This window comes from Ornithodoros turicata, chromosome 6, assembly GCF_037126465.1.
Source record: "Ornithodoros turicata isolate Travis chromosome 6, ASM3712646v1, whole genome shotgun sequence".
NCBI classification, from domain to species: Eukaryota; Metazoa; Arthropoda; class Arachnida; order Ixodida; family Argasidae; genus Ornithodoros; species Ornithodoros turicata.
Genome location: NC_088206.1, coordinates 71,153,903 through 71,172,958, shown reverse-complemented (window position 1 = coordinate 71,172,958; position 19,056 = coordinate 71,153,903). Strand labels below are relative to the sequence as shown.

Sequence of the window (19,056 nt, the reverse complement as noted above, 5' to 3'; positions counted from 1 at the left end):
TCCTGGCTTCTGGAATATTTTTGCACTGATTTTTCTTTAAAAAAAACAACGAACGCAATTGGACGCCTAAGGCGTCAACGTAGAGAGGGCTCAGGCTGCCGAACTAATCCACAGATCGACCAGCATGACATCACTCGCTATCATTTGATGCCTCGACGCCCTTATCAATGTTTTTATTTTTATCTTTCGAGTGCGGAGGTGTAGGGATTGGAGTGATCACCAGAGCAAAGTTGCCCACTGTGTTTCTGCTTATCAACCTGCCACCCGTCTTCCAGCTACCAGTGCCAGAAGATTTCTCTCTTGAGGGAGAGACCTTCTCTTCCTTCGGCCGAAGCCTTGAGGGCCAGTCATTTGACTCGGAGCTTTTGGTTTCGAACCGTCGAAGAGGGTCGCGAGGGTGGCTGCCAAATTCCCTCCTCCACAGCCGACGCACGTCGCCCTCTTCATCCGAATGCCGGTGTTCCTGCGTTGAGGAAATGGCAGACCTGGGTTAGAACAGAGTTTCATTGCGTTACGTTACGTTGCATTATACAGCGCGAAATTGTGCCGCTACGTGGCTCCTCTCGCTCCCTGTCCGACACTCCGAGTTCAGTGCCCCTGGAGCAGCCATTGAAGCGCACAGGGGTGGCACCCAATGCATTGCTCCGTAGACGGGAGTGCGCTGGGCGAACGCAATGCATCCTGGACAGGTCCTGGTCGCACGTCACAGCAAACGTCAAGGCGCACGTGACCTTATAAAGATGACGGCGCCCGCGATCGGCGGCCAAACCGTTTGTAAACAGTGCGCTTGTCGTTTCTTTGTCTTTGGATGTTTGAAAGTTTTGGATGTCTTTCAACCTCTGTAATTATTTTGATCCGATAATCTCGCAGTGAAACGCGCAGTTTTCCACATAAGGCCTCGTACCGTTGGCGACTTCCAAAGATGTGATGTCCACTGCGCATTAATACTCACTGAGCCGGTGCGATGTAGTTAAACTAAGGAGATATGGGCTACCATGTTGCAGAAGAAGCACCGCATAGTTTACGCTGGCAAAATACGTTCATCTCCTGGCGTTATATGACGACGAAAATATGTCGGTAAGCGGAAAAAGAACATTAAACGCGGTCACATGACCTCAAAATGACGTTTTCTATGACGTGCGACCAAGACAAGAAGGAAGTTTTGCCAAAGGCACCCGCTTGAGGGTAGTTACAACAATGGCGGGTTTGTGTCACCCCTGTGATCAAGCGGCACTTGAACGCTTGAACATGCTCGCTATGCTGCCGTTTCTCTCTTTCTCTTTTTCCTCTCTCTCTCTCGGCTCTTCTGCAGTCCCGCGTCCTCTTTCTTCGCTTCCCTGGAGAGGGGGAAAGATGTCAAGTGACGGAGCATCACACCACCTTTTTCGTGCACCCTCCAAAAGCAAGAGCGTGAAAAGCGTGCCCGCATACGGAACTCGGAGTCCGAGCGCAACCACTTAACAGTTGGAGCGCAAAACACTCTTGCTCCGGAGCAGCCGCTTAGGGAGACTATCGCATCCGTCCCGGTCGTTTCCGAAACTAGTGACGTTTTACTCCGCGTTCATCACTGATAATAACTCTGAAAACCCGACGCGAATTGGTGGCGTTGTTCCTCTGCAGTTTGATATAAATACGTCCAAAGAGCAGACGACGCATTCCGGGATTCGCCCTCTGGAAACGTCACACGGACGAGGCCAATCACTGCGAGCCCTTTGACGCGGAGGAGACCAATCATTGAGCGGCCGGAGGGATCTTGGTTGCCTTGGCGACCGACCGACAGGCAGCCGGGCGAGACGGAATGCTGGGGGATGGCGTCTGCTCTGTGATCGATTGGCGGAATGTTGTTTCTGCTTAGCGTCGAACGTGTTCGTACAGCCAGGAGCGTAAGAGTGTTTCACGCAACATGGTTACGTCACAACTCACACTTGTAAGCGAAAGCCAGCGTATTTACCGAGGACTTTTCACTTAGAATATTCTGATGTGAACGCCAAGCAGACGACCTCGGAGACAATCGCCTGCGCTGCGCTCCCATTCGTGTGCCTGGCTTACGTCATCCTCGTCTTGGCTACAGATGCAATGCGAACCTTTAAAGCTCGTTTATTTAACATGTAAGCTGTTTTTGGAACAGAAATTTGGCCAAATTTACTCTGAAGCGGTGACCAACATTACCCTACCAATATCATACATCCGTTCCCGGATGCGATAGTTCACCTGACAACACAACTCCTGCTTCTGAAAAGGCAGGAATATGATAAGCCCATACAGAAACGATAAAGAGGGTATGTCGTTTTTTTTTTATGAGTCACGGAAACTAGGGCTATACCCTCGCACGATAAATAGTGGAAATCGTTTTCTTCCTTGCTCCGACAGTGCTGTTAAGTAACGGAATAAAAGTATATATGCGCCCCTTATCCACAGGTTCTTTTTTGTATACGTTGAGGAAAATCTTAGATAAGAAATGACGTCGGCTACGATCCCGGTCGAGACGGGAACCAAGGGGTGCCGTTGTCGATCTCTGTTTCAAAAAAGTCGCAGAAACGACACCACTCAAACAAAAGAATAAACAGTCAAAATTTGTTGTGCAGTCCAGCCCCAAGAAAACTCACATTTCCCAGCAAAGACGACCACCATGCAAAAGATCAATCCATACCAGGGCGACTCACACATTGGGTGCATCAGAGATTAACAAAACAAAGAAGGGGCTATAAACCGACCAGCACGCTTGAGTGCAATAGTAATACTTTCACAAAAATATCAAAAACACCACGCAACATTTTATGGAATCGATGCACTAAAATTAATTTGAACATCATAATATGATCGAACGTCACAACATGTGGTGTGCTGCTACCGATTATGATGTCACGTAACAAACCTACTTAAGCAATGTGTAACCACCTACGCATCTTTTGTCCTGACGAAGACAGTACCACTGTAGAAACGTCGACCGTTCTAATTACCCATTAAATAAATTAGTTTTTGTTAACTTTCCCATAATATGTCTTCCACGTCTTATAATTTTACTTATATATATATACATATATTTTGAAAAGTTGGAGTTGGGTCGGACGGCTACGTAATTATAGTGAATGTTGAAATAAATGGGAGACAGAAGACGAAAGTAGGGAAAGTAACAAAAAAGGGTTTATTAAAACATAAAAATTATAAAAGTTAGGGAGTATGTGTTAGGGAGTATGTTAGGGAGTATGTGTTAGGGAGTATGTGTTAGTTAGGGAGTATGGCCACGAGGCTGATATGGGGCTTGAGAATGGCATCATGGTCGGTTGGGGGAAATTCTCGCCACCTGGCGATTGTCAATTGGGAAAATCCCAGAGTGTTTTTGTGTCAGGTCCAGGAATGGGGTCATCGTCCTTGTGGGTCAGTGGGGATTTTGATCTGGCTGAAACGAGAAAAGGCAACAGGGTCTTATCGAGGTACTTAAACTTCTTATTGTTGACAGCATGCCAGGGTCCTCGTTAATGGCCGATCGCAATTTGTAAATTAGTTAGGATTCCCGTTGTTCCCGGGACCGGTCGGAGATAAAGTTCGATTGGAGAATAAAAACTGAGGCTTCGTTGATTAAATGTTGTGGTTGTTTGAATTGGCGTGAGACTGGAAGATTAGGTTTCGTGGTAACGTCCGATCGGTGATTGTTGAATCAAATGCGGAAAGAAGTTTTTGTCTGACCCACGTATTGGGCCCGGCATGTGTTGCATCCGATTACATAGATAACGTTGCATGAGTTACAGTCTACGTCTGCGTTGAGCTTGATGGTAAAGTTGGAATTCGTACTTCTGACTGTTTGTGTGGTCTGCATTACCTTGCACGTACATATACAGGGTGTCCCAGAAAACGTGTCATTGAATTATAATAAAAAACTACACCACCTAGGGTCACGTGGTCAATGGCATTTGTTCTTACTGGGTTTTTGCCACCTCCTCATGTGAATGTTGTGTAACGTAAGTTTAATTATGTAAATTTTGGCGAGCTAAAGTCGGAAATTTGCCTAGTAAAGGTGAAAAGTGTGTCTAATTTAGTCAAATTAATGATAATTGACAGGGATATTCAGGAGCTATCCCATCGGAAAAAATAGCCGAACATCATGCTCTACGGAGGCCGCACAGAATAGCGCACGATGAATTTTTCAGTGCAATCTTTGTCAGTCCGACAAAAAGAGGTTGGAAACCCAGCCCTCCCGACATCGCAGAAAGATATAAAACAGGCACGGCTTATCACGTCCGACTTGTGCTGGGATAATGCTTTCCCTCTCTCAATTACTATCACTCTGTGGGCTGGCTTCGGCCTTCGAACTTCGAACTTCGAAATTTGCCAAGTAAAGGTTACCCCACCAATATGAAGAGCGTGCCGAATTCACTCAAGTTCATGATAATTGACAGGGATATTCACGAGCTATCCCATCGGAAAAAATAGCCGAATATCATGCTTTTCGGGGCACCGAACCATAACGCGCGATGACTTTTTGAGCGCAATCGCTCTCAGTGCGACGAAAGGAGGCTCCGAAGCCAGCCCACAGAGTGATAGTAGAAAAAGTAACAGTTCCTAAAATTGGGAGAGGAATCCCTGCGAAAGTCGGACGTGATAAGCCGTGCCTGTTTTATCTCTTTCTGCGATGTCGGGGAGAGCTGGGTTTCCAACCTCCTTTCGTCGGACTGACAAAGATTGCGCTGAAAAATTCATCGTGCGCTATTCTGTGCGACCTCCGTAGAGCATGATGTTCGGCTATTTTTTCCGATGGGATAGCTCCTGAATATCCCTGTCAATTATCATTAATTTGACTAAATTCGATACGCTCTTCACATTGGTGGGGTAAAAAAGTGACATTTACTAGGCAAATTTCCGACTTAAGCTCGCAAAAATTTACATAATTAAACTGACGTTACACGACATTCACATGAGGAGGTGGCAAAAACCCAGTAAGAACAAATGCCATTGACCGCATGACCCTAGGTGGTGTAGTTTTTTTATTATAATTCAATGACACGTTTTCTGGGACACCCTGTATATAAATATATATACAAAGGAAAAATAGCTAAAGCTCTATGGCTGCACGTTGAGTATATGTTTACACTTTTATTGAGCACTCCCAGCCGAGTACACCTGTTTCGTCCTACTTGGGACTCGTCAGGCCAGCGCAGGGAAGTGACACGATCTTGGGTCGGCGCTCACAGTGCGTCTCGGCGAGACGTCAATATAAATAAATATATACTATATATAGTTGTGGAAGGAAAAAGCCGTGGACAACAGATTTTAGGGAAGTTAGAAACCCTAGTTCATTTAATAGGACCAAAGATGCGCAGGCGGTTGCAGATTGCTTAAGTAGGTTTAGTATGTGGCGTCATCATCGGTACAAAGCACACTACAGGCGGTTGTCGGTGAGTCAGATATGGGTATATTCGAGAAGGTCAATATTCCCGTATCTGACTCACCGACAATCGCCTGTGGCGTAGTATCTTTCACTTAAGGGGGTTCGAATATCATCACGTCACTCGTTAGCGACTGTTTTTTTTTTCTTTTTCGTTGACGTCATCACGCTAGGTGGCCACCTGTCGTCGATCTCGGCAACTACCCGCTGTCAACAAGCAACATGGCGGTTGCTCGTCACTCGGCCGTTCCGGGACAGCATCTTCACCACGGGAACAATTGATTTTCAAATAAATTGTTTCTCTCCACTCTATTTCTATAATTTTTTTCTTTTTTATGGACACAGGTTGCCGCCAACACACAGCTGGTCTAGACACGAGTTAGATGCTCCCCAAATTAGTGTGGTGACACCCTAGAGGGTGCTGATTAATGTGGGGGTCCCAATTAGCTCTAATTGCTAGTTTAATGTGTTTAGGTTTCAGTGGTGTTTAGGTTTCAGGTTTTTTACTCAGTTCTGTGGTGGCGGCAGTCTGTGTCCATTCAGTACTACTGACATGTATCCCTAATGGGCCTCCGCTACATTTCAAAACGCTTAACTAGGCTGCTATCAGCTAATATCCGTCGTTGTCTACGAATAGTGCGCGTACTGCACGTTAGAGCCCTGCACGGGCACGGGCCCCCGACCCGGCCCGCGGGCCGGGCCGGGCTTGTTATTGGCTGTGTGCTCCGTTCCGGGCCGGGCCGGGCCGGGCCCGGGCCGACAACTATGTTCCCGAGAGTCAAGCTAATTCTACACAATGGAGATGCATTAGTTCATATCATCATGCGCTTGCGTCATTCCTGTGCATATTTTGCAAAGACAAGCAAAGGATACTGCATTATGCATAAGATTCGACCCTCTAGAACATTCTCCAAGCCACTTTACATTGCTCCTCACTCCTCACATATTTCACAATCACTTTGGCAAAGCTTGGTGAGAGGGGTAGGGACTGGGAGAAGCAGTTTGTCGACAGCATGCTCTACCTCCGCAAAATCTTGACAGTGTAACGATAACGCCCATGCCCGGATTCTGGATTTAATTTGGTCTCGTGCGGTTACGGTGTTAAACCGCCGTCACTTGTATGTTTGTCTTCTCTCCTTATAAATTTACTTATAAATTTGTTTGATAATCGCCAGAAACGCGTACGTCGCGACTGGAAATACTGGGCCGGGATCTACTCGCCGGGTCACCGGGCCGGGCCGGGCTCTATTTGCTTAGACGCCGGGCCGGGCCGGGCTCTAGTCACTGGGTCACCGGGCCGGGCCGGGCCGCATAAAAATATTAAGGTCCGGGCCCGGGTCGGGCCGGGCCATTTTTCGATGCGCCCGGGCCGGGTCGGGCCCGGAAAAGTCGGCCCGTGCAGGGCTCTACTGCACGTACCTCATTCGGTCACGTATGCGCATTCGGTCAACGAGAGAAATGAATACTCTCTTCAGAACCTACGTTGGGTAAGGGGGGGGGGGGCAAGATATGAGACGCGGGGCAAGATGCGGCATTTTTTGCTCGACGCCGCCTGTCTCAGAGACGCGTTGCCCATGCGCTCGAAACGTTACTCATAGGTGACTCTGCATGTCCGTTTTTTGCACGTGAGAATTGTCCGGATTGGTATACGCGTTCAAGAGAGGAAAAAAAAAGTGATTACTTCTGCCTGGAATGTAAGGACCCGCAAAAAAAGGCGCGATTTTCTGTACTCGTTTTTCGTTTTCAGCTGCGCAGCAGCGGGTCGGAGGCGCATTCTGTCAATGTAAGTCCACATCCTATTTATTTATTCATTCATCTAGGTACATGCAAAATATGGGCACTCTTGGCTATACGGTGTTTAACTGATAAATTAATGCATCCTACGGTATCCACGGGGCAAGACGCGACAACTTCATGTAATTTAAACGTGATGCAATTTAATGTCATTTTGAAACTGACCACTCAACTGTGCTTGCGGCCTTTTGTGGCAATTTGGATATATGGAAATTGCCACAAAAAGGCGTACACCCGCTCTGTCTTCCTATCACAGGCGATGACCCTATCATTCGTGGCAATGGTTGGTGTACAGCGTGCTATGCGGTGAAGTTCGGTTTTCAGAGTGTACCCATGGACTTAGCCAGCACGCTGAGCCAGGAATAACGTCCCCAACAACACCGAATATCCTCTGGCTGTACGAATAATGTCCTAACGCATTCGTACGTCCGACGGATATTCTGAGGATATCCATCGGACGTACCAATTTGTTAGGACATTATTCGTACATCCACAGGATATTCGGTGCTGTTGGGTACATAGGCGATCTTCTTGGCCAACATACCTTGATCTTGAAGACAGTGCCTTCTTCCCTGCTGCGGAGCTTAAGATGGTCAAGAAGATTGCCATGAGCAGCACAGCAACAAACTTCATCTTTGTTGGGTGTTATAGCGGAACAAACAGGTAATAAGGAAGTCAATCTCGTTTCCTCCGAGGAATACCTCAAGCACAGTGGCTCGACCGAGCGCTATATGACAATTACGAGCCGTTGACTCATCATTTTTCTGTCTTTGTCTCTCTTTTTTTTGTTCCTTCTTGTACGTGACCTTAAATATGAATTCAACCCTTATTAGAAGTGATGAAATTACTTCGTATGCAGCCATCAATCATGTCCTGTATCGAAAGTAATGGCAGTTGGTGTACACCGCAAAGAGCATGCGTTATGCTATGGGGACCTATCTTGCGTGATTGTGTAATGCGTCAAAGATGACATTTAATCTGCCTAACGTAATCGATTTGTTGGATACAGCTTGCGGACAGCTTCGTGAAAACCTATAAGCTATCGAAAAGTGAGCAAGAGATGAAATGTCAGGGTCTGAAGAGGATTCACTGTCTGGTGACCTTTTGTAATTGAAGCTGTTGGCCATGAGACTGTCGTTTCATCTCTCACTGCATAATATCAACAAGGTATATTACTGTAAATTACCTGTGCGCGGTTTGCCGGTTTTATGAATAATGTAATTCGTGCTACCTGCATCATCCCGGTGACATCATAATATGCATTCGGGCCCCGTTTCTCTTTGTTGAAAACGGGAGGTGCACGCGCTTTTTTGTGTGTGACAATTTTTCTGACCTCCCGTTCTCAACAAATCAGGGCAGGTAACGATATCATTCGAGATTATGGTTGGCTAGGAGCGTGCTATGCGATGTAGTTCATTTTTTAGGAGTGTAGGGTTATCGCTTCTGATTGGAAGAGAGAGTGGAGCGTACGCTTTCTCGCGTCACTTATTATATAGTATCCAAATTGGCGCAAAAAACGCGTACTGTCGCGGTGGGGGCAAAGTAGCCGGCCCCCAAGATGAGTCCACTCTCAAATTACACCCCATACACCTCACCTATGTCTTCGCAAGACACCAAAGATGTCTGGGGGGAAGCATATGCCGCATCTCGCATGTTGGGGCCATCCCAGCCATGCGGTTTTTGCAGTCCCGTCCAAAGCCACAGCTACACTCTTAGAAATGAACTTCGCCGCGTGGCACGCTCCTAGTCAACCATAATCTCGAATGATATCGTTATCCGCCCTGATTTGTTGAAACAGGAGGCATCCGCCTTTTTTGTGACAATTATGAAAAGCATAAGTGTCGTAAAAAAGGCGTACGCCTCCCGTTTTCAACAGATCAGGGCGGATAACCATATCATTCGAGATTATGGTTGACTAGGAGCGTGCTATGCGTCGAAGTTCATCTTCTGCTGCATCTTCTGCTCATAAGCTGCAATCGTTGCGTTTTTTTAATGGCATTTATTGGCCACAGTTTTAGACTGGTTAGTCTAATTGCCACATTTGTGAAATCCGCGCCAAACTTCCGCAAAGTGGTCTGCCAAGTGCCAAACCTGCCACCCCCTCATGGGCAAAATATGAGACGTCGCAAATGTACAGTCACCAAAGTGCTGATGATGGCCAAACAAGACCGAAATAGCTGTACAGCGCCGGTATGGCGACGTTTGAGTACTTAAAAACGCATACACTCCGTGAAGTCAAAAAGCCTCAGCTACGTTTTTTCCCCTATATGGGTCCTATATATATATATAGGGTGTTCATTTTATATTAACAAAATTAGGGTGCCTCAACACTAGTTCCCTCTGCACAGAGGGGGCTAGTATATCTTAACAAAATTAGGGTATTCCTAACAAAGTTAGGGTGCCTCAACACTGGTTCCCTCTGCGCAGAGGGAGCTAGTATTCCTTAACAAAATTAGGGTATTCCTAACAAAATTAGGGTGCCTCAACACTGGTTCCCTCAGTTCAGAGGGAGCAAGTAATCCTTAACAAAATTAGGGTATTCCTAACAAAATTAGGGTGCATAATGTAAAAAACCCCGAGACTAGGGAACACGAAGGGACAGACACAAACACACAAAACAAAAATTAGGGTGCCTCAACACTAGTTCTCTCTGCACAGAGGGAGCAAGTATATCTTAACAAAATTAGGGTGCCTCAACACTAGTTCCCTCTGCACAGAGGGGGCTAGTATCTTAACACAATTAGGGTACTCCTAACAAAATTAGGGTACCTCAACACTAGCTCCCTCTGCATAAAATTAGGGCAAAAATGGCAATGGCAAAAAAACTATGGCAACCTTTCCTCCGAGGGCTAGCTCGAGCACAGTGGCTCGACGGGACTTTATATGACAAGGACGAGCCGTGGCTTATCCTTTCCTCTTTTTCTTTTTTGTACGTGATCTTAAATTCGAGTCCAACCTTTTTTAGAAGTGATGGAATTACTTTGTATGCAGTCATCAATGATGTCCTTTATCGAAAGGAAGCAGAGTTTATGTATATCGCAAAGGGGAAGTCTTATGTTCTGTGGGGCCCTATTTTGCGTGATGTAGTGCATGTGTGAGAGATACCACTTCGTCTGCCTGAACATAATCGATTTGTTAGATACAGCTGGCGGACAGCTTCGTGGAAACCTAGAAAACTATATTCAGGTGAACAAGAGATGAAATGTCGAGGTTTGAACACGATTCACTTCCTCGGTCACCGTTGGTAATTGAAAATGCTGGCCACAAACTGAGGCTGTCGTTTCACGCAGGGGATCTATCTATTTTTGTCAGTCAGTCGGAAGAGGCAGTCAGAGAGGACGACTTGCTATTCCTTGGTAAATTGCAATTGCTTGGTTTCACGGGTCACTGCATAATGTCTACAAGGTATGTTATTGTAAAGTGTACACCTCAGTTTCCCGCTCTGGTGAATAATGTAATTCGTAACTGGGTTAAAGAAAACTGTTATTCGCATTATCCCGGTGACATCATAATATATTAGGTCCACCTGAAAAGAATCCTGACTACCTTTCATTGCTTTCTTTGCATTCCTTTGAAAGAGATGTTGTCGTCCAAAGGGTTTGTAACGAATACATGTGTTACGCAGTTGCAGGAATGCACAACAACAACGAGATAGAGGACGCCACTGTGGACTGCACATTACGTCCGTTGTTTATGTTCGTTATAATTGTACGTGAAAATTATACAGGGTGTCCCAGCTAAATTCGAACGTATTTTTTAGAACTATATATATATCACTTTTTCCGAGATGAAATCAATTGCAATATAGCATATGCTGGATGGTGCTCCTTCGGAGGGCATTAGCAAACTCCTACGGCAATGTCTTAATTAACTTTCAATAATTAATAATTTTTCTTTTAATTATAAACGCTACGAAGTGGCATCATACCTCCTCATCCTCGTTATAGCTGGAGTGGCGAGTTAAGGGTGAAGGCACGGAGCTATGTTTATGTGAGTTTTTTTCTGGGAAACAAATTGCACACATCAAAGCCTTTCGCGCTATTCGGTATAATGACACACACACTTTCATCAGATGTCTTAATCTGAAATTTTTTTGGATAGCCCTCTGTACTCCTTTAAAGGTACTGTACAGCAGACAGACAGCTTATGTTGAAGGCGTAGTTTAACAGCATGATGCTTGTAAACCTAGCACAAAGTTATACATGCGACAGAGAACGCTAAATATTTTTAATCACCAGTAAAATTGCGGTAAAATGGGTCGGGGCGACTTCTGAAGGGAAATAATCCCAAAATTGTCGAGCAACCGTGATCCATGTTCCCGACTAACTTGTTGCTCATGATGACTGCGTAGCCGACAGGGTAGCCGACTACTTTTGTTTTAAATCATTGTTATGCGCATGCAATATAGTTTTGCCGACGTACTTCACCAGCAAAGCGCAGTTGGTGGCGATTTCGACACAGTGTTGCCCGTAATTTTCTATATTAATTCTTCTAAAAACAATTGCGACGATTATGGCCGTAAAAGTAGAGAGGGCTAAGGCTATCGAACTCATCCGCAGATCGACCAGCGTGACGTCACTCGTTATCATTGACACCTTGATGTCGCCATCAATATTTTTATTTTATCTTTTGAGTGCGGAGGTGTAGAGCTTGGTGTGATCTCCAGAGCAAAGCTGCCAGCTGTGTTCCTGCTTATCAACCTGCCACCCGTCTTCCAGCTACCAGTGCCAGAAGATTTCTCTCTTGAGGGAGAGACCTTCTCTTCCTTCGGCCGAAGCCGTGAGGGCCAATTTTGTCAATCGGAGCTTTGTCTTTTGTAGGATCGAGAAAGGTGGCGAGGGTGGCAGCAAAATTCCCTCTTGAGCAGAACGGGCACGATCTCTTCATCCGAATGCCGGTGTGCCTGCATTAAGGAAATGGCAGACCCTGGTTAGAACAGTACTGGTTGCGTTTCATTATACAGCGTAAAATTGGGTCGCTAAGTGTCTGCTCTCTTCCTCCTTCTCCGGCACTCCGAGTTCAGTGCACCGGGAGCAGCTATTAAACGGCACTTGAACGCTAGAACATGCTCGCTATGTTGCCGTTTCTCCCTTTCTCTTTTTCCTCTCTCTCTCTCGCTTCTTCCGCCGTCCCGCGTCCTGCGTTCCCTTTCTTCGCTTTCCTGGAGAGGAGGAAAGACGTCACGTGACGGAGCATGATGCCACTTTTTCGTTGCACCCTCCAAAAGCAGGAGCGTGAAAAGCGCGCACGCATACAAAACTCTGAGTGCGAGCGTAATCACTTAATGGTTGGAGTGCCAAACGCTCTCGCTCCGGAGCAGCCACTTAACGCGCCCCTTGTTCATCTGACAACACAACTCGGGCTTCTGAAAAGGCACGAATATCATAAAAACGATAAAAAGGGTATGTCACCCCAACTGCCCTGCTATACCCTCATGTGATAAATAGTGGGAACCATTTCGTTCCTTGTTTCGACTAAAAGTATATGTGCGGTCCTGATCTATGGGTTCTTTTTTGTGTACCTTGAGGAAAATCTTGGATAAATCTTCATATCTGTCATTTGTATCTGTTACTCACTTACTTTTTAGTAACTTGTATCGTTTTTTCTTCTTCGAGTATTTATTTCGATTCTAAAAATAGAACGATTATTACCGACAATCGAAATCTACAGGGGCCGCAATTGGCGGGGCAAACGTGGAGCCCGAATGCGACGCAATGCAATCTAATCTGGGTGGCCTGTTTCATGTTGTTCTTGTTGTCAGTGTTGCCAATATAGATATTTTGTAGTTACATCTAGCTACTTTTGGAAGCAACTAGTCACACACACAAATTCCTTCAGCTGCGTGTAGTCAATTTGAGTATAACCAGAACGCAAAGCGAGAGCGTCTGAAGGCCGAGAGTTAATACGAAATAATGAATAAATGAGCCGGAGGTCACATGAAAGAAAGCAAGGCGTTTAATACGTGAGTTAACAGGTAAAATTAACCCTTAGAACTAAAAAGTTACAAAAGATACAGAGGATCGACGTTTCAGAGAAAGCTCCTCCTACTTCAGAATTTTACCTTAAAGAAGGAGGACGAGCTTCCTCTGAAACATTTCAATTTGTAATCTTTTCAATAAACGAGAAGGGGTAAACATAAGTAGGAGTATTAAGAGAAACAAAGGGGGCATTTATTGTAAATGAAAGTAGTTACTTTTACTTAAGCACCGCCTTCGCCAGGACGAAAAAAAAAACAGTTTAGCCACAGTTTTAGTCTCATTAAGTTTTAGTTTCAGTTAGCCAGTTTTGTCCTGACGAAGGCGGAGCTTCCGCCGTAACGTAGACTGAATATAGATTTCCCTTGGCGCCTTTTAAGTAACTAGTTTCATTCACAATAAGTACCCCCCTTTGTTTCTCTTAATGCTCCTATTTCTGTTGTCCAGGTCTCGTTTATTTTGTATTTATATCATTTCGTGCCCATCCGACTTTTCATGTCTCAACGTATACAGGGTGTTTCAAAAAACGTGTCATTCGGACTTTATAAAAAAACGGGGCGACGGAAAATACGGGCTAAAGGGCACTTGTGTGGCAACTGAATTTGCCATCTTGCAAAAATATTTTAATTTGATTTTAATTAACATAATTGATTTCTTTAATTGAACTCCAAAATTTCTCAAGTCAACCTAACGTTTTTTTTACAGAATTAGAGAGCCTGTAGCGAACTTAGTCAGATCCACCAAGAAATCCGCTCGATATTGCAAAGGGTACTGCCCAAAAAAAGTCCCGAAGTTGAGGCTTCAGAGTTTCGGGTATTCAACAGCGCACCAAATCAGTCGGAAAAATGCGCGGAGGGCAGGACATGTTCCTGCCCCCATGAAGCTAGAACAGTTTGTCGCCGGACCGACGTGCAGCACAAGACGCGCAGATAACAAGGCAGGTGACATTCCACCATACGTTGATAAGCGGCAAACAAAAATGATTCCGCCCTTTTTTCCCCGCCCTGTGTTTTTCGACCTTCTATCTTTCATGGGGGCAGGAGCAGTCCTCCTCTCCACGAATCTTTGCGTCTGATTTGGTGCGCTGTTGAATACCCGAAACTTTGAAGCCTCAATTTCGGGACTTTTTTTGGGCAGTTCCATTTGCAATATCGAGCAGATTTCTTAGTGGATCTGACTAAGTTCGCTACGGGCTCTCTAATTCTGTAAAAAAAACGTTAGGTTGACTTGGGAATTTTGGAGTTCAATTAAAGAAATTCAATTTATTTTAATTAAAATCAAATGAAAATATTTTTTCAAGGTGGCAAATTCAGTTGCCACACAAATGCCGTTTACCCCGTATTTTTCCGTCGCCCCGTTTTTTTATAAAGTCCGAATGACACGTTTTTTGAAACCACCCTGTATACAGGGTGCTCAAGAACACGTAATTCATTGGTGGGTAAGGGAGTGGAAGAGCGTCCTTTTGCGCTTCACCGCGACCAGCCGCGACAAAAATATGTAAACCGAAACCGGACCGACACGTTCCGACACGAGTCCGAATGACACGTTTTTTGAAACACCCTGTATACAGGGTGTTTCAAAAAACGTGTCATTCGGACTTTATAAAAAAACGGGGCGACGGAAAAATACGGGGTAAACGGCATTTGTGTGGCAACTGAATTTGCCATCTTGCAAAAATAATTTAATTTGATTTTAATTAAAATAAATTGAATTCTTTAATTGAACTCCAAAATTTCCCAAGTCAACCTAACTTTTTTTTTACAGAATTAGAGAGCCCGCAGCGAACTTAGCCAGATCCACTAGAAATTCCGCTCGATATTGCAAAATGTGGGACTGCCCAAAAAAAGTCCCGAAATTGAGGTTTCAAAGTTTCGGGTATTCAATGGCGCACCAAATCAGACGCAAAGGTTCGTGGAGAGGAGGACATGCTCCTGCCCCCATGAAAAGATAGAAGGTCGAAAAAAACAGGCGGGAAAAAAGAGGCGGAATCATTTTTGTTTGCCTCCTTATCAACGTATGGTGGAATGTTACCTGCCTTGTTCTCTGCGCGTCTTGTGCTGCACGCCGGGCCGGCGAATAAACTGTTCTAGCTTCATGGGGGCAGGAGCATGTCCTGCCCTTCGCGCATTTTTTCCGACTGATTTGGTGCGCTGTTGAATACCCGAAAACTCTGAAGCCTCAACTTCGGGACTTTTTTTTGGGCAGTTCCATTTGGAATATCGAGTGGATTTCTTGGTGGATCTGATTAAGTTCGCTACGGGCTCTCAAATTCTGTAAAAAAAAACGTTAGGTTGACTTGGGAAATTTTTGAGTTCAATTAAAGAAATTCAATTTATTTTAATTAAAATCAAATGAAAATATTTTTGCAAGATGGCACATTCAGTTGCCACACAAGTGCCCTTTACCCCATATTTTTCCGTCGCCCGTTTTTTTATAAAGTCCGAATGACACGTTTTTTTGAAACACCCTGTATACAGGGTGTCTCAGTTGAATCCCCCGGGCTAAATAATTCGCGAACGGTTGCACCAATCGAAATACTTTCTGTTTTTACAAGTATCTGTCCGATACCGCCCTACAAGCTGCGCACCGTGTGAATGAGCGGGAAGTGCTCATTATTTAAATAAAAATTCAAATGAGCTTCGTGAAAAACGTAACTTTAAAGCAGGGTGCCGTCGGCATTAAAAGGGGTACTACCCCTTTTGGGACCTTCAGCGGAAACCTTTTCGATAAAAATCTGCCACCGAAGCGAGTCATTTGTTGCAGTGATTAATTGGTTTCGGTTTACATATTTTTGTCGCGGCTGGTCGCGGTGAAGCGCAAAAGGACGCTCTTCCACTCCCTTACCCACCAATGAATTACGTGTTCTTGAGCTTACTTCGCAACGGGGAGTGCTGAAGAAAAAGTTTGGGCCAGTGCTGCACTCTTAAAAATGAACTTCACCACATAGCACGCTCCTAACCAACCATGATCTCGAATGATAACCTTATCTGCCCTGATTTGTTGAAAACGGGATGTGTACGCCCTTTTTGTGACACTTATGCTGTTCATAAGTGTCACAAAAAAGGCGTACGCCTCTCGTTTTCAACATATCAGGGCAGATAACGATATCATTCAAGATCGTGGTTGGCTAGGAGCGTGCTATGCGGTGAAGTTCATTTCTAAGAGTGTGTATAGTGGAAAGCATGTGATATCAAGACACTATGTGATAAACTGTGTTTCGTCCGTGCGGTTCATAACAAAGAAAGGGCGCATATCACTCAGATAAGCGGGGAGGGGGACTAGCGAAGCCTGTCTTGCGCTGTTATTTTTTTCTTCAGCACTCCCCGTTGCGAAGTAAGCTCAAGAACACGTAATTCATTGGTGGATAAGAGAGTGGAAGAGCGTCATTTGCGCTTCACCGCGACCAGCCGCGACAAAAGACCCCACCCCTGGGCCTTTGGATTGGTCCCTCATCTTGCCGCACGCGCTGTCTCGTCTTGCCCCGAGAGTTGGGGCAAGATGAGACAATCTGCGTTTTTGAATTTCTTATTCTGTGTTTATTTTAGAACCGGTTACGTCCGTTCTGATTTACAGATCAGAAGCCCTACACCTCTGCGAATGTTCCTAAGGGTAGTTTTTTTCTTCTTTTTTTACAACGCGAAAAATAAAAATTCCATATTCAATTGCAAATTTCTCTCTCATCTTACCCTACTTGTGTAAATGCGACATTTAGTCTTGGACGAGTCAGTTACACATGGATCACCGACGTACGCGCAAAGAGGAGTGAAGAAGGAGAAGAGACAAGTGTGAGGTGTACCTTAGGACGCCCAGTGTATTGATGCAGTAAGCGAGCAACACGGACTTAGCCAGGACTCGTTCAGTCTATAGGACTGCAAATAACTATAGGCGATCTTCTTGGCCAACTTACCTTGTTCTTGAAGAAAGTGCCTTCTTCCCTGCTACAGAGCTTAAGATGGTCAAGAAGATTGCCATGAGCAGCACGGCAACAAACTTCATCTTTGTTGGGTGTTATTGCGGAACAAACAGGTAATAAGGAAGGTCAATCTCGTTTCCTGCGAGGGATACCTCAAGCACAGTGGCTCGACCGGGCGCTATATGACAACTACGAGCCATTGTCTCATCATTTCTCTGTCTTCTTCTTTCCTTTTTCTTCTTGTGCGTGATGTTAAATCTGAATCCAATCGTTCTTAAAAGTGACGAAATTAATTTTGTATGCGGCCATCAATCATGTCCTTTATCGAAAGTAAGGGCAGTTGGTGCACATCGCAAAGAGCATGCGGGCCCTGTTTTGCGTAGTAGTGTAATGGGTCAAAGATGAAATTTGATCTGCCTAACGTAATCAATTTGTTAGATACAGCTTGCAGACAGCTTCGTTAAAACCTATTAGCTATAGAAAACCCAGCAAGAGATGAAATGTCAGGGTCTGAAGAGGATTCACTGTCTGGTGACCTTCTGTAATTGAAGCTGTTGGCCATGAGGCTGTCGTTTCATTTCTCACTGCATTATATCAACAAGGTATATCACTGTAAATTACCCGTGCGCGGTTTGCCGGTTTTATGAATAATGTAATTCGTAAAACGAGTTAAAGGAAACTGCTAGCTGCATTATCCCGGTGACATCATAATATACATTCTGGCCCCGTTTCTCTGTGTTGAAACCGGGAGGTGCACGCGCTTTTCTTTCTTTTTTTTTTTTTGTGACAATTTTTTGTGACCTCAGGTTCTCAACAAATCAGGGCAGATAACGATAGGGTACCTCAACGCCAGCTCCCTCTGCACAGAGGAAGCTAGTATTCTTTAACAAAATTAGGGTGCCTCAACACTAGCTCCCTCTGCACAGAGGGAGCTAGTACATGTTTAACAAAATTAGGGTGACTAAATACTAGCTCCCTCGGAAGGAGGAGGAGGAGTGTCGTTGAGAGGAACCCGAGAGGTCTGCCTGCCTGATTAGGCGGCAATGGTTTCTCGGTGAGGGAAAGGTGGTGGAGAGGAGGAGAGGAAAGGGTGGTGAAGTGGAAGACCCGAGCGGAATCCGTCGGGGGGAGGATAGCTGCGTCCATGGGCCGACTTCAGGGGAACTGTGCCGGCATACGCCTATTACACATCTGAGGGAAACCCAGGAAAAACCCCAGACGGCACAGCCGGCCCGCGGATTCGAACCGCGGACCTCCCAGTCTCCAAGCGCACGCGTTACCGCTGCGCCACCGGAGCTGGTACTCGCTCCCTCTGTGCAGAATGAGCTGGCATTCGGGCACCCTAATTTTGTGAGATCAAGAGCAAGATCAAGTGAATCAAGATCAGTTCGATAATACGATCAAGATCATATAACAGGAAAAAAAAAAGGAAGGTGGTGTCACCGAACATTTCGATGGGGGTGTCGGAGGAGTATGGGGGGTGAGGTCCGACACAATCAGTGTCGGCATATCGCAAGGAAGATGTTGGAAATCGCACAGCACATCATTCTGGACAGAGGTCAGACACTGCAAAGTCAAGGATGTTAGGTGGCTAGCAGAACCTACGTACGTGTTGTAAATGCGAACATTTAATCATCGGATTGTCTTCAGTTAACACATGGAATTACCCGATGTGTATGCTCAAAAGAGAATGCGCAAGGATACCAGCTCCCGTGGCGCCAGTGTGGGTTATAGGATCATGGCCCTTCCCCACCGCGAGACTGGGAAGGTGACACGGGTTCGGAATCCTGTCACCGGCTGTTGCTGTCTCAGGTTTTCCCTGCATTTTCCCAAGACTTTCCAGACGAATGTCCGGCACAGTTCCCCTTGAAGTCGGCCCAGGACGCACACCAAACCCCCTGGTCCCCCCACTCCTTCCTGCTGTCCTCTCTTCATCTGTCCACGTCTCTCCGCCGCTCATAGCCCACAGTTGCTTCGCGGCGCTAACCACG

The 19,056-nt window shown here is 45.5% G+C and overlaps 1 protein-coding gene and 2 long non-coding RNA genes across 3 annotated transcripts in view; 1 reads left to right on the top strand and 2 right to left on the bottom strand.

The window, feature by feature from the left end:
- The window catches only part of LOC135397284 (protein farnesyltransferase subunit beta-like), a 221,835-nt gene that overhangs the window by 13,573 nt on the left and 189,206 nt on the right, over positions 1–19,056 (top strand). The gene's annotated exons all lie outside the window — the stretch shown is intronic.
- Positions 159–7,914, bottom strand: LOC135398317 (uncharacterized). Its single transcript, XR_010424070.1, has 2 exons — positions 7,722–7,914; positions 159–463 (listed from the first exon to the last, which is right to left on the bottom strand). It is a non-coding gene; the product is annotated as an uncharacterized LOC135398317 (long non-coding RNA).
- On the bottom strand, positions 11,780–17,232 carry LOC135398316 (uncharacterized). The gene is made up of 2 exons (XR_010424069.1): positions 17,060–17,232; positions 11,780–12,080 (listed from the first exon to the last, which is right to left on the bottom strand). It is a non-coding gene; the product is annotated as an uncharacterized LOC135398316 (long non-coding RNA).